We start from the raw sequence: 17,179 nt of genomic DNA, 5'->3' as shown, positions 1-17,179 counted from the left end.
GCGCTAACACTGGAAGTTCCCCAGCAGATAATGCCATATTGTAATTTCTATTAGAATAAGGATTTAAAGAGTATCAGACGGACCCAGCGCGGCATGAAGCGTCTAAGGTTGTAGAACAGACCACGGTTCCGTGATAACTTTGTTTTAGCGACTGGATGTGACTCTTCCAGGACATGTTCGGGTCAAGTAAAACCCCGAGGTATTTGACATTTTCCGTTTCGGAAATTGATTGACCAGCGATGTTAACGGCTAGGTTTGTTTTGGAATTTATGACCAATAATTGGGATTTCGCGGCGTTGACGCGAAGGTTATTATGGGCCGTCCACTCATGCACTTTGGGCATTTGATCATTGGTCAAGGCCTTTAACTTTTCGTTAGAGGATGCGTAAGAGAGGAGGTGAGTATCATCAGCGAACAGTGTGGTATTCAATGAAGAGGATTCAAAATGTCGTTGACATATAAAGTGAAGAGGACCTGCTGATCTGACTTAATTGACTGCAATCAATGCTGGCCAAGACGAGGAGGTCAACCTTGTTGTTATTCATGACCGCATTTCGATTACATATATAGCCTATACGGCCGCATTCCAGCGCATAATCGTAATGAACTAACTGGACGCCAAATGTCCATTTTAAACTGTACAAGTGTAGCCTGCATGTCTATGTCCGGTCAACTACTGACTCATCAATTTATTCGAACATATATTGGGATTCCTTGTCTAGTTGCGCGAAGCACGAACAGTTTTTCAAATTCATGACCGAATTTCGTCGTTACTATTATATTTGTTTACTAGAGTCGGGGGTGGACCCGTCATTTCAGTTTGTGACGAGCGGGTCGCCATGGAGTACAACTTAATAAGTCGGTGTTATGGCAAAAAACACGATAATAGGCACCCGGTTAAGGAAGGGCGAATTTCGGAAGCACTGCTAGTTTCCATCAACAACAAAGGCTTTTTCACCAAACTGTACATAGTGTACACTGCTCGGGAGGCAGCGACCAAGACAAGCTTTGTAGTATCCTAAATAAATTTTATCATCTTATTAAAAAACGTTTCTGTGGGTTACAAAAGAGTTTTAAATATACCATGTCTTCTATTGTTTTGAATTATACCGGCGAATAAATATTATTTCTGTTATTTACCCGTCACTCATTGCCCAATATCAATGCATCCTTCTTAGCACCATGTATCAACAATGTAATTCACTACTTTCAATTTACAAATACAATTATTTCGCCGCAGATTATAGTTAAAAATTTTGACTCGGCCCGCCGATGTATTTTCTGCTTTCATTTGGCCCGCGGGGAAAAATAATTATACCCACACCTGTTGAATAGTGACAGCGCAGTGAAACAATGCAAGGTGAGACACGAATTAATTTGCTTCACCATTCGTTGACCTGACAGTACGGGAACCGCAGCGCAGTGATCAAGAATAGCAACTAAAATATCCTCCTCGCCACCTCATCCGCGTCAGCGGTGTCTTACAAAAGCCTAGAGGTGGGCCGTGCTATAAGTCGGCAGTTACGGAAAATATGAAGAATATCGGCCATAGCAGTCGACAAACACCATGAATACCCCCAAAACAAACAAACAAACTAAAATACCGTTTGAGTCAATGCGCACTCACCCAAATCAGTATAATTTAAGGTTTCTCCTGTCTTTGTTGTTTTATTTCCTTTCTTGTTGCCATCGTGATTCAATTGAAATTTAAGGACTGTGTCTATATTACTTGTGCAACATTGGCCGGTCCTTTAAAAGCGATCGGACCTCTTGCTACAGTGATGTGACTTGGAAGCGAATAGGGAGAATATCCTCGTTTCATCATTTCATCATCGCATTGCTGAATGTGTGATTATCTCTTACCACTATCTCTCTCTCTAGATGGCAGCCCGAGGAGAGTTGTTGACTTCCAATCGCTGAACCGCTTCTGCTCTCGAGAAACGCACCATGTTGTGCCTCCTTTCAAACAAGCACGCTCGATACCTCCAAACACTTACAGGTCTGTCACAGATGGCTGGAATGGCTACCATTCCGTGCCCGTGCGTGAAGAGGATAGACACCTTCTGACATTCATCACTGAGTTCGGGAGATATCGGTATAGAGTAGCCCCGCAGGGATACCTGGCCAGTGGCGACGGGTACGCTTACCGCAACGACAGCATCATTGCCGACACACCACGCGAAACGAAGTGCGTGGACGACAAGGTCCTCTGGGACGATGACCTTGCCACGCACTGGTGGAGGATGATTGACTATCTGGAATTAATGGGCCGTGAAGGTATCATCCTAAACGCCTCCAAGTTCCAGTTCTGCCGCAGACATATCGAGTTCGCCGGCTTCGAAATTACTGCCGAGAATGTTCGCCCTATGCCCAAGTACTTGGAAGCAATACAGTGCTTCCCACGGCCAACAAAAATAGCAGAATCACAACAACAAGAAGACGAGATCGCTCATGCGTTTAGGGAAACTACTAGAGAGAGAGATAGTAGTAAGAGATAATCACACACTGAACACACTCATTCGGTTTTGTTATGAAGATGTATTGAATGCAATAGATCCGTCATAACATTTCGTGTGCCTGCAAAGTGCAAATTGCCGTCTGCATTGTTCATCTTTACCACACGATATTCAGCCTATGTTGTGTTTGTGATATTCAGTATAGTGAAGTCGCCCTGTCAGTCTTGACACGTAATTTTGAAATATAAATTGATGGTGTGTTTTTAAGTTGATATTCGTGACCTGGATTTATGCAATTACTGTCCTTCCTGTGTCACTATCATCAACGGCTTATTTTGTATCTGAGCTCAATACTGTCCGATATCAAGCTATGGCCCCTAATAAAACTTGAACAAACCCAGGTTTGGGTGTTTACATGGTTGGTATTTCATCGCAACACCTAGGTCAAGGATTAATCGCCAATATGAAACGGAAAATGAAACTGATCGAAAAGATAACATGGACGGCGATCCTAGTATAATTTATTTTGAACGAATCTGGTGTGACATTGCTCCATCTACTTTCAAATAAGCTCGAGCCAATGTTGCAAATATATTCCCTATACGCGTCTGCCACACGCGACCTATACTATATTATATTTTGGCAAGGTAAGGTAATTTTCATGCTTTTGTACAGGACAAATCAACGTCTATCCATCGTTGCAGGAATCGACATTCTCTCTCAATTGGAACCCAAGAATACCAAGTAGCCTATGTTCCAACAACTTCACCTCTTACGAGTATTAAGCTACTCGGACAGAAATAGGACTACGGCTCCAAGATCTTACCGAAATACTTCGAAAATCTATGCCCCGCACTAGTAGCCATCCGTGATTCTGGTGACATTATCGATATAAATGCACTTCGCAATTGAACAGTTATGTAGCGAGTTGGCGGATAGGTTGATGTGAGATGCAGTAACGACAAGGCTGTTTTGAAACACGGCTAATAGCACTAATCATATAATACCTCCATTATGGACTATTTATAATTAGTGAAGATCGATGAAGATGATAACGAACTTCCCTAACCGCAGGAACATTCGACAATTAGCTTCCAACAGGGGTCGCCTACTCAAAATGGGTCGCGGGACACTTTTCAAAATTCGTAGAGGCCGCGGGCCGCATGACTTCAATATCGAAATAAAAATAGGTAATGCAGTTTAACAACCAAGTTTTCATAACTGTACGTCATAACTTGAAGCCAAAATCCTCGTTAAACTGTCCTTGTCCATTGCCAGTGTACTCCGAACTAATCTATTTACTCATATCGGCTTGCTATTATGCGCACCGAAATCGTGTGTAGTCATGTAACGAATAGGCCTGGGCAAAATCGAGTACATGAGTGATTAGATTCTGAATCACGTATTAGATATTACGCTTCGAGTCGAGTATTCGAGTATCACTCGTTATGACGTCACAACAGAATGTACTATGACAAAGTTGAAATATGTATCTTTTATGACACCACAAAGAACATAGTACCTGTTATCCGTCACATTAAAAGATACTTTAGTATTTTTTCGACCATACCGATTTCATTGCACTTCTTGACAATGTTGTGGAATGATCATGACTTCGGAAATATGTTATTTCCAGTAACGTTCGTAGCTTGGTACTATGTCTCGTATGCTACGACACGGCCAATCAAGGTTTCAAGGCTTCCTCAGTGGAAAATAGTATCAAAACCATAATTCTCGCTAATAAATTAACTTTCAGCTGCAAGGAGCGTATAATTTCAGTACTCAAAAAATCGTATTTTACTACTCGACTCAAATCATTAAAACTAATACTCGATTCAGATTCGAGTACTCGAATCATTGTGGCCAGCCCTAGTAATGAACAGCCACAGAGATTCGTTCTGTAATTTTTTCGTATCCATTAGTGAATTTCTTCATTATTATTATTACAGTTTCACATATTACAATCAGATATTTCACCGGTATAGTCGATGCAGAGGAGTAGTAGGGTTTGGTCAAATATACGCCGGCCAATGGTTTTGCGCCCACGTTATCCTAATTGCCACGCCCATATCACGCACAACCCACATCAACATTTTTTAAAATTTCACGCTGATATTCTACCAAGGACGAGCTTACGAGTAAAGTTTACGTCGACAATGTGAATTAGAATTTTTAATTTTCACCTAAAGCAATTTGAGCGGTCAAGAGAATACACATTTCTGTTACATTAACTTTCACTTCAGATTAAGATATAGCAACGTACAGGTTTTGTAAAATATATTATTTTAGGTAGCGAATAAGGCAGCCATCGCATGTACTGTACAGCTGATGACGCAGGCATTAAAGCCCAGATCCAGTTACGTCACATTTTCGTATTAAAAGTATCCTTTCGCAGATTTGCACTAAGTTTGGTTGAGTATCATTTCACAACTCAAGTGGGTATGCATTTCTGATTAAGATATAGCAACGTAAATATTATATAAAATGTATTATTTCAGGTCGCAAATAACGCCGGCATCAAATGTCTACCCGATAACGCATGAGTTCGAGCGATTTCGCTTTGTTCTCGGAAAGAATACTTCGATCTGATATTTGAACATAAGAGAAAATCGAATTCTCGGAGCTGCGTCTGATGAAATCACGCGCGACCTACTCGCGACATCAATTGGCATGCAATCAATTAACGCGATTAGACGTCATTTGAATAGATTGACGTCCTTAATTACTCTGGCAACAATTCAGTCTACATCTGTTACCACTACGAATCGCTGCATCATGGAATTAAAACATTGCGGTCTATAATTAGTTTGCATCGTAAATGCGCCTGAACATGTGCGTAAAAAGTGCATGAGCAATGCTAGTCATGCTCGGTTTTCACTACGGTGATCACTGATCAGTCCAATTGGCAGGTATGACGGAGACTTGATATTAGAACGTATACGTTATCATTAATAGAAAATGCCATCATAGGCGGGCACTGGGCATGGGAACTGTATATATACAACATTCTCAAAGTATTCGGCGATAATATAACGTTGCGCTACACGCATACATTTTATCGCCGGTACTACACAGAGACAGAGCTATACCTACCAATCACCTACTACCTACGTGGATAGTTATGGCGTTGTTTGTAATTCGAGTTTGTAATTGTGAATTTCACATCCACAACAGTTCATTTCGCGCCGTAGATCAGAAAGACAATGTGTATTTGAAAACTGCGTTTTCAAATGGGCGTCGCCATATCTGTTATGCTCTTTGATTAATCATTCTATCGCACAATTCAAGATTTCGAGTCGGGTACATAGAATTCGCGAGTGATATTGACCGCCGGCGTGGCAGTAACTTAAATTTGATGATTTTGAAAAGAGGGGGTCCGAGCCCCTAAACCTGAAGACGGCATTGTCTTTATCTCTCAAAGACATGGTTATACTACCACGAGAATAATTATTCTGGCCGTGATGAAAATTTCGAAACAAGTCGCTGCAATATTGATCAATTCAGAACAAAAATGAATATTTGGCAAAGAGCCATATCTTATACACAAAAGAGCCATATATGACTCGCGAAACATAGGTTCCCAACCGCTGTTCTATATCATTACAGCTACGGTTGTGCCGTACTCGTCTGGAAAATACAAGACCACGCGTTTACAGTGTAGCCTACACTGTACAGCTGTCGGTAAAGAATGGTGAGTGTCTCAATATTCTAGTTTCGCAATACAATTACAAATTGGCTAAAAAGAGCATTGGGCTTGTCCAACTCATATTGGAAAAAGTGGTTTCTATCTACTTCAAAAAATTCAGTGTAAAACTGTTCGGCGGTTGAATATAATCAGTATTTATTTTACAAAATCCGTAATGTAAAGGTCTTTAATACATCGGAAAAAGTAGTTTCTATCTACTTTACAAAATTCAGTGTAAAAGTGTTGGGTGGTTTAATAAAATTAGTGGTTATTTTACGAGATTCGTAGTGTAAAAGTCTTTACCAAATCTAGTTGAGTACTATGAAAAATAGAAGTACTCCTTTACTAACCACCTTTGCTTACAGACGTTCAGATGTAGCCTTCTTAGTATATTTCATGTCATGAATTGCATCACATTTTATGTGAGCAGCGTTACAGTTTTTATTTTCGACTGAACGTATAAGAACCCTAAGTTTACGAGTGTTGTTATACTAAGTAGTTTCCTATCTACTTTACGAAATTAAGCGTAAAAGTGCTCAGTGGTTTATTAAAAGTAATATTTATTTTACAAAATAAATAGTGTAACAGTCTTTAGTACATCGGAAAAAAAATGTATTCTATCTAAAATTCTAAAAGTGTTCAGTTGCCTATTAGAAGTATGATTTATTTTACCAATTCCATAGTTTTTTAGTACACTGGAAAACGTGGTCAGTGCCGTTCGTACACCCGATCGTCTTCGGGTCACTTGTTCCGGCGAGTTCCGACCTAGACGAACGCGAAGACACTTTCAAGAGGTGTGTACCGGAGTTGGATCAATTGTATCAATTGAGTTCAATTACAATTACAATTACTTCCTGGCACGTTTCAATTACATTACAATTACAATTACTCAATACTAAAAAACATTAATTACAATTACAATTACTCAATGCTAAAAATATCAAATTACAATTACAATTACTGTTGAACACGTAATTGATTCGGTAGAGGTGCTCTTTGACAACCGTAGAGACGTAATTAGCAAAAATCTCAAGCTATTCATGTTTCATTCATGATACGTAGAATACCGTTTAATTAAAAAACTCGAACGTATTCGAACTATTATTCCTAATCATGGGTACTGAAAACAACAAACACAGAAAAAAATTTCAAGCGACTATTAACAATCAAAAGTTTGAGCTACTGGCAACGACTGACAGCGAATAGGCTGCAAGACAGTCAGTGAAATATAATCAAACGAATACTCAGAGCTGAGTAAGGCGAATGAAAAGTAATTGGTAAGGCGTCAGCAATAAGGATGATACCGAGAAGGTTTGTAAAATTATAATAAATGCAAAAGGAAAGAAGCTCCTGATCATTACGAATTACAAAATTTTGGTTCGCATTTACATTTTCACTTGCTCAAAAACTGTTTGATTGCATTTGATGAACATTAGGGTGCGGAAAGTTTCTGGCCACAGTAAATTTGGCTAAGACTGGAGGTCAGGTTGGGATAACATCTCTACAAATGCGTGATCAAGTTTATTGAAGACTTGGTTGGAAACTTGTTCTTTTTGCAATTGTTGCACCAAACCTCAGTACTGGTCAGAGATAAAAAAAAAACGCGACCGTGGTGTAGGAAAAGGCTCAACACAAGTTTCAGAAGAGTTTATTTGCTGTTCGTCCATTTTTAAAATATTAAGATTTAGTTTAGCCCACTGGTTCTCAAACTTTTTTAGACGCGGCCCCCTTTATGACAGTGAAATTATTCGTGCTCCCCTTATCGTCATACCACACAATGAAACCAGAATGTTAGCAATCCGTACAGATGATTTGATGGTATGGAAGGTTATGACTGTTGATGAGAGAATTCTTCTACATGAAATTCAGACTATACACAGAGCAATAACTATGAAATGGAGGTATACCGCGCAAAGCGTGGAAAATCTTTTCACTCCATCGGAGCTTCGCGCTCCCTTCAGATGCTTTCACGTCTTCCAAGGGGGCACGCCGCCCAGTTTGAGAACCACTGGTTTAGCGTATATTGTAATTCATTAAGTTTTCTGCTGCTACTAAAGTATGGGAAACAGTTTAGCATGGCTGAATTATCTAGTTAACGAGGCACGCATGGAACACCGATGTAAATAGGCTAAGTATTTTATGTTGTGATTGTGAGGTTTCAATAATAATATCATTGAAATTGTAATTCGGCAAATTTTTTATCAAATTGCAACTGCAATTACAATTACACAAAATAGAAATGCTTCAATTACAATTGCAATTACATGAAAAAATGTAATTATTTACATTCAGCTCAATTAAAAACTCCAATTGATCCCACTCTGGTGTCTACGACCCAGACCGGTTTAGCATTGATCCGGTAAAATCTTTGAGTTTAACAAAATTTCGAAATTTTCGGTTTTTATAACCGCGTTTGCGAGACCCCTATACGTGGTGCTATATCCGATTTAGGAGATATACGTTTTCTACAGCATAAGGATTCCACCGCACTACGATAACTTTGCTATAGAACAGTGTTTCTATGCCTTTTTACTGCTGAAACTCTTCCAGAAAGTGAGACGGTATGACGCCTTCTTTAGTAGGCCCTGTTTCAAGGCCTGTTGCTAATAAGACGATGAGTGATACGGATGATTTGGTATGGATACTACATTAGCGCTTGGCGGAATTACGAAGGGACTGAATATGCGGCTGTAATATCTTCTCGAGGTACATTGTCTATCGATTTCTTAGGTATATCAAGCCTACAATCCCAGTAGAAAACGTAAATATTGCCCTACAAAGTCTTGGGATATATCAATACATCAAAACGTGAAACTTTTCATCGTGGTCTCGATTCGTGACAGTCTGGATATATATGCGTGTAACCGCCTAACCGGCAGTCGGGCGGTTATTTGGGGGGCGGATAAGTTGCGCCGTGGTTGTGTGATGCAGAAAGGCAAGGCTGTTTTGGAACAAGGCGGTATATCACCGACTCATATAATACTTCTTTTATGATTAATTATAAAAATTCAAGTTCGGTACAGATGATAACGAACTCTTCTGTACATTCTATAATTAAACTATCTTTCCCATATCCAAATGGTGCGCAGATGTTTTGCCTATAAGAAGTCTAGGCTGGTCAGTGTTTTTAATCAATGTGATGTTTGGGGTGCGACAATCTTCGTCGACAGAGGCACGTCAAAGCTTATAAAGTCCGACAACACTTTTTGTTTTGCCATTCTAGCCATATTGGGATAGTTGCTTTGGCAAAAAATAACAATACGTTTTTGATATTCATCTATATATTCAGGTTACCACAATACATTCAGGTCGCTGACTGCTAAAAATATTCAGAATGTTGCGACAAGCAATCGCCGTGGTTGGATTTTTTCTGCTGACATCGTTTTCAGCGATTCGAGGTAACGATTTCGAATTGTTAATTTTTTGTGATGTTTTGCTCTTCATTTTCTATCGTAGATTCTTTTTGCACTTGCAAGCATGTTTTACGCTCGCCAACCGGCATCATTTTGGTATTAGAAGTTGTAAAAAAGATGAAGACTTTCCGGAACCACAGCCGCTAATGAGACAGCAATTGATGAAATATTGTTAAAATTCGGAACAGTAATTTTTGAAACTGAACCTGAACAGTAGGACGCATTCGTACCTTATGACAGTGATGTCAGTATAGAAAATTATCATTAGAAATCGAGATGTTTCGCACTTGACAACAGCTCGCTTCGCAGAACATCAACTTTGTAGTCCACTATCAGCATCCAAGCGCTTATGTATTGAAGTAGTACAAAACAATTAATGTGGCTATACCAGACTAACAGAATTCTGCGTAATATCCATATATATTGATCCCATAGCTGGATAGCACATGTGATTAACACATGACCCTTGTTTTTGTTATTGTTTGTTAGCCATAATTTCCTACAGAAGAAAAATAGCATCTTAAGATATAATACAGTGATTAGGGCGAGTGCATATATCTGTACAACATTGAATGCTCCACCGCATGTTCTTTCCCACATTCCGATATACTTTAACCACTTTAGTTGAATGAACATGTGAATTTATTTGCAGCGGAAATGAGCGACGGCTTGTGCTGTCAACTTGGCCTGCAGAGTTGCTGCAATCAATGATGGACGAATTTATAACGAATTACATCTGATGCAGGCAATCTATAGCATATACTTTTGCACGTGTAACGTTTGAACCGTTATTAATTTTGACATTCAATAAAAAGAACAGAACTGTTACTTCTACTTCTACATGAGTACCGAGGACCAGTTCTGCCTGTAAGCTAAGAAATAAATCAATATTTCCAGTCTAGCAGTGTCAGATTATAGTTCTCTGACTCTCTACTGCAGGGGTCGGCAACCTGTGGCGCGCGAGATTAATATAATTACACATCAACGACGTTGGCGCGTATCGCCCGTTCAGGCCTTATGCGCCCCGACAACGCTCTCGCTTTCATGCGTCCACTTGTGAGTCTCTGCTGTCAACTTTACAGCTACGCTCACTCTTCCTCTGGGATTTTCGAGACGTTGCGTAACAGCGGTATCGGTAGGGTTGTCTTATTTTGGAATCGGGGAAGGTGGAAACTTTTTTCAAGTCACAAAAGTTACGTTATCGGAATTGAAAACAGCTGATAAATATACAAAGAAAAGTTCAAAAAACAAAGAATCCAACTAGAGATTGAAAACAAGATGGAAGAACAGTCAAGGGAATATGTAATCAAGATGTACAAAAGCACCTGCGCTACAGCTAGAGCGAGACTAACGGACACGGGGATACCACTACCAATGGGCCTCTCTCGTATGAGAGACTACCTGTGAAGAACGCCAAATACCAACACTGACATCGCGATATTTCATAAATATGCGTCAGTTCCTTGATAAGTTAGCATCAACTTACTCTTTCTATATATACTTCTCGCTAGGCCTAAACTGCTTTCACGAAATGAAACCAATAAATACGTATGCATAGGAAGCAATGACGAAACACGAAACCTGCCAATATGCAAACATGGTAAAACAGGAGTTATACGAGCACAGAAACGGGAAAAAATGCATGACTTCTAAGATGAGCATAACATATATACAGGCAACAACTGAGCTTAAAAAATCAGAAGTTTTAAAAATGGAATATCTTCACGTCCCCACGAAGTGAATTTATCTGCTGTTATTTTGTTAGCGAGTCGATATGCTACACTACACCATGCGCGGCGAAGTGCGGTTTATCGTTACTTCTAAGCCAGTGGTTCCCAAACTGGGGGCGTGAAAGCATCTGAAGGGGGACGCGAAGCTGTGGTCAACTGAAAAAAATGTTCGCGTTCTTCGTGATTTACCTCCAATTTATAGTTATTGCTCTGTGTATAGTCCGAATTTCATTTTTCAGAAATTTTCATCAACAGGAATAACCTTCCATGCCATCAAACTATCCGTTGGGATTGCTAACATTCTGGCTTCATTTTGTGATATGACGATAAGGGGACGCGAAATTTTTTACTATCATAAATGGGGCGTGTATAAAAAAGTTTGAGAACCACTGTTCTAAGCCAATACGTGTTCAACTTTTCTCGAATAACTTTTCCCTAGTTATCTTGGAAGCTAGTCCGAAGAGATTCAAAACGTATGTGGGAAAGTGGCATGAGCCCGTTGGTTCTGAAACTCTTTGTACACTACCCGTATGTGTGTTTTATTTACATATCGCGAATAGTGGCGAGATAGCGCAGTGGTTAAATCCACGGCTGCAACACCAATGGGTTGCGGGTTCGAATCCGACCGAGGTCGACTCCAAAATTCCTATCTAAGTATCGGAGGTTTATCTAGAGTACTCCTCGCCGTCTAATCCGTGCAAGCGGTGTCTTATAAAAACCTAGAAGTGAGACGCGGGCCGTCGGCAGCTAGAGATTACAATTAAGAAAGAAAATTGGTCCGGTGTAAATGACTACAGTAGCCGACAAAAACCATGAGTACCACAAATGATTACAAACCAGAGGTGGTCGGTAACGAACAACTTCTATTTTTTGAAGTACTTGAAGTAGACTTTTCTCACTCACATTACTTTTTAAGTAGTTATGATTTTAGAATACTTCTACTTGACAGTTTTCAGTTTTGTAGGCAAAAATAAGCGTAGCATGCCTACTTACTTGCTTACTTGTGAACCCTAACTCCTACTTCTACTTGAGTAGAAATTCCGGTGTTACTTCTACTTCTACTTGAGTAATGACAGTGAGTACTTTGACCACCTCTGTTACAAACATATCGCGATTCAAGCATCAAGGGTGCGTTTATCAAATAGAGAAGATGCAGACAACCATTTCCACGCTTCACAGTTCTATGAAACATGATTCATTACAAGAAAATCATAGATTCATTGAGGTTAATGTCATTGACATTTCCGTCTCTCAATGTATTTTTAGGGTTGCATTTAAAACAAAAATCAATTTAAAACATACATGTTCAAAACAAGGTCTTGTTTAAAACATGTTTTTTTTTATGTTTTTTAGCCATGACGTCAGGAAAATGATCAATTGTGACGTCATAGTGGATTGACATTGACAATTGAAAATGTAGGGTAAATGTAGCTTCTTGAATGTACTATAGCTGTTGAACCGACTATTTTAAGGTTTCCAATCATCGCATATCGTATATGCCGGCTCTATCGGGTGGTAATCGTCCGTAGGCTCATGCAACATGTTTTTGGAAAGTATTTACACATTTATGGCAAAATTATATAAATTGAAAAAAAAAAGTTTAAAGGCCTTCGTTTAAAACACTATATTAAACATGTTTTAAACTAAGTATTTTAAACAACCGTTTGTTTTAAATGCAACTCTAATTGCACGACTCTCTTTTTATTCTGCGCAATGCTTACATTTATGATTTCCAACCTTTTCTTATCTTTCCGTATGCTTGCAGAAACTTTACAAACACACAGTTTATCTCAACAACACTTGACCTCGAAAAGCCAATAGACACAACTTGTTTCCGTTTGTGTGGGCTTAGTCAAAGGCCAAGTCATACTTCCACTTCTAATTCAGTCGGAACTATAGTGCCCGGCTGGTGTTGTTGAACCTCTACCTTGCAAGCCAACTGTCGCGTAACATAGATAACATTGAGGTCCGGCAACTATATATCTAATAGAATAGAACCATACCAGAATTAGTTTTATAGCATGTTTTAATCACTTCTTTACATTTAGCGCAATACTTGACAAAAGTTGCAGTATAAACTTAAGTGAAAAATAGAAAAGGGTGCAAAAAATTGCAATATAAAATTCCTACAAACAGCTTGAAACATCATACTACATAAATTCTGAATATTTAGGAAGCTTCCGGAAGCAGTATAAAAAGTTGCAAACGTGTCCTAGTCATGACTATATAAAGTGGAAATTATACCCTGTGTAGTAAAATGCTCCTGGCCTGAGTGGCTCGGCTTTGGTGAGTCAGTTATATCGATCCTCCCGTCTATACCTTGCTTAACTGTATATCTATCTCCTCCTCCGATCTGCGTAAGCGTTATCTCAGTGGTTCTCAACCGGGGGTCCGCGAAGCATTTTCAGGGGTCCACGAGACCTCTAAATTTGCAAAATGATTGATAACCTTATTTGAAATTTTTAAAATCGGGAAAATCACGAGGAAGATGTGCTTCATAACTGTTGAAACTTCCGGACATACATCAACCGTATTATTGTCTTTTAAAATTGAAACCTGGTCACGAAATCCATTTTCTCCTTTGGTGCCATATATGCTGCGATCATACCGAAATGTGTTGTCGGAAGCGTTACGCGCAATTATATTATCTCCGCTAACTCCCATCTTTTCACCAAATCGAAGACGAGGATTTTCAAGACACGACTATGTATTTCAAGAAATGCAGCTTCAGACTTTGCTTCGAAATGATAAAAGTCTACCCAATTCTAAATATGTAGTAAAATTTTGTTTTCAGGACAAGACATTTTGTCAGTGGCGGCTCGTCCTATAGGGCAACTGGGGCATTGCCTCACCTAATATTCTGTTCAATAACAATTCTTTACCATTTATAGACGCACACCAATCTATATATACCGAAATCACAGCGAAAATCGTATTCTTCTTGTCCTTTCGCTTGTAAATGCCTAATTGCCCATATATAGCGAAGTCTCTGCGAAAATCGAATTTCTTCCGTGTTTTCGCTTTGCGAATGCCTAGCCGGGGCATGCCCCGGTAGCGCTCGTAACAAGCTTTCACTGTCTATTCTCTCAATGCCGCGCACAATAAAGAAACGGTAATTTACTATCTCCCATTAGTAAAAAGGCCGAGCAAGCGGGGCAAATAGGCCTGGTCGCCCCTAAGGTGTGATGTAACAATCGTATCTATATCTGAACTCGATTACCGTAATACGTGTTTAGTCGACCTTTGCTGGTATAGGTCGATTTTGATGGTGTTTCACACCATGAAAGCTCTTGAAACTTGGTATGTCATGTCGTGATGGTGGTATTCAACACTGCCCCCAGTTTCAGGGTTTCTCTATTAGGGTAGTAATTCTGTTTCCGAAGTTGAATTTGACTCAATTCTAAGCAGTAGAAGTGGAGTTATATCAGTTTTTCTTCGATAATTCTGGGATTATCCTTGATCGGTGGATAATCCAAAAATTTTCATCGAAAAACTGGAATAACTCCGTTTCTACGGCTTGGAATTGAGTAAAATTTGTTTTGCATAGTCTTTGAAGACAGCCCAACAATTTCATGGGGTTGGCAGAAAAATTTGAAAAAAAATTTTTTTGCGTTTCTGGGCAAATTCAAAATTTTCAAACTCTACGTAAACCGCGAATATTGGTTGGATTGAATTCAAATTTGGTGTGCGTCGTTTTTTAAGGTAACCTGACGATTTAATCATGTAGCCGTAAGATTAAGGAAAAAATGTTATTTTTGAACCGCCCTACTGTACCGTGTCCAGTTCAACAAACTCGTAAAAATCCTGAACTATTGACCCTCAACACAATAGGAGTAATCACAATCATGCTGACCCAATGTAATGTGCTATACAAGGTCCGATATATGAATTCTTTACGACCACGTAGCACTGGTAAAAGGCGACTATATCGCTATCCGTACCAAATTCTATCGGGATCCAATGGGGGAACGGGGTTCAAATCGCCCTCCCCCACATTACTTGAATGCAGAGTTTTCTATTCGATTCGCGTAAGATAAATGAAATCAAAATATACGATTTGTTATAATATTGATCAGATGGATGGATCGGTAACTAGAAATGTAATTGGATGGTTCCAGCCGCTGTAGGTAGTGGCAGCACCGGAACTGCCTCACCCAAACCCCCAATTGGGGAGGGGACGAGCTCGAAGGGGGGCAAAATCATTTCGTGAATGAATATAAATTACAGAGTATTTTTTTGAAAATTTGTGCAACTTTTTTCAAACTCTTTTCGCACTCCGCGTGATTTAGATTTTAGGCTTATTACTATATATTAATAATAAAATACATTTCGGCGAGGGCCATTACCGCGCCACGTTGCTACAATCTATTTAAAGTTTAGGCCGACATGGGACGCTGAGAAGTGTAAAAGTTCGGCAGCGTCAAAACCTTGGCCCAAAAGACTGGCCTTATGTTGACCGAAAACTTCGATGTAGACATGTCTAATTGTGCATTGCCGGTGCCGAATCTTCCTGTCCTGCCAATCTGAACCCCAGAGGACAAATGCCATCCCGCAGCGAATAATTATTTGGCAATTCAGAAATACCAATTTAGAATCGTGTGCGTCTTTTAGTTTAGTTGCCCACTTATGGGCGATTTCAATATCTTTTCATATAGCAGACAGCAGGAGGTCGTGAAATAACAACATCTTAAGAAGTAATCATGCCAACGGGCCAGCCCGAATATTTTCAATTACAATTTTACGTTGTGCTATCACCCTAGGGGGGGGGGGGTCAAGACTAATATTCTTTTTTTTGGGGGGGGGTGACGAAGTGCTATTTCGGTCCTGGGTAGTGGTATGTCCTCAGCGCGTCGGCCCTTCGTAATTTTCTAAAGTGTGCGTCGCTACGTGGGTTTCAAACTCTGTGCATGTCGTTTTCGAGTGTTCCTTCCCAGTTAAGGCAAGGCAAGATCCTTTCCGCAATCATCGGTATATCGCATTACGTATTCACGGACTCATTGAGCAAGGAACATGTATACCTAGGATGCTTTTCATCTCATGTTCCCTTTCAGCGGCAGTTCGTGTCACGCCTATGCAGTTACTGGTCATGGCCGTAAATCTGGTTACGCTGGGCAGACATTGCGCGGAGCGATCTTTTTTGTTGAAATACCGCACATCAGTCATGTTTTGAGATTACCGTCATGAATATTGCGTATTACGAACTAGAAATATGATAAGTGCCATTTGAAACAGACGACCAACACACACCAGACGAGAGTGGATATGGATATGGATATTCTGGTTCAACCTATCATTTTTGTGAATTGATGCAGATTTAGCGACATTTTTTAGCGATTTTGATTCAGGATTTAGTGACATCTAGCGATTTTCCACACCAGTTTTAGTGATTTCTGTCCGTCCCGAGTTGGCAGGCTTACGCTATCTCTCGAGTTATAGTCATTTCCAGGTCTAGTGCGAACATGAACCGTGTTGAATCCTTCTTCCATACGCCGTTTACGCAGTTACCACACTTCAAGTTACAGCTCACCGGCGGACCTCTCGTGGCACAATGGCACATACCTTAAAATCCTTGTTGCCGGCAAATTCATGTTACCGTACCATCATTAAGTTACTTGTTTACGTTGAAAAACGCCATTGTGACGTCATCATAATAAAAAGTCGCTTGCAGCCCTTGCCCCACCACCCGAAATTGTCACGAGCCGCCACTGCATTTTGTTGGTGTTTATCACTAGCCTGCAGTTAATATTTGCACAAGACAGATGACTGTTGCACGATAATGGAGATGAATTTGCACTAAAACATGAGGGGGTTCGTGACGGCCCAAGAGGGGTCCGCGAAGCCGCAAAGGTTGAGAACCACTGCGTTATCTTAAAAAATCAATCTAGAAGTTGGCCG

The 17,179-nt window shown here is 39.9% G+C and overlaps 2 long non-coding RNA genes across 2 annotated transcripts in view; both read left to right on the top strand.

Moving 5' to 3' along the window:
- Positions 1 to 17,179, top strand: part of LOC145437866 (uncharacterized) — a 430,122-nt gene that overhangs the window by 237,476 nt on the left and 175,467 nt on the right. The window lies entirely within an intron of this gene.
- On the top strand, positions 8,724 to 10,455 carry LOC145436814 (uncharacterized). The gene is made up of 3 exons (XR_013914418.1): positions 8,724 to 8,847; positions 9,431 to 9,539; positions 10,207 to 10,455. It is a non-coding gene; the product is annotated as an uncharacterized LOC145436814 (long non-coding RNA).

Source organism: Botryllus schlosseri, chromosome 4 (genome assembly GCF_051294905.1).
Source record: "Botryllus schlosseri isolate E-star chromosome 4, Bs_hap1, whole genome shotgun sequence".
Taxonomy (NCBI): Eukaryota; Metazoa; Chordata; class Ascidiacea; order Stolidobranchia; family Styelidae; genus Botryllus; species Botryllus schlosseri.
This window is presented reverse-complemented; position numbering and strand designations above follow the sequence as displayed.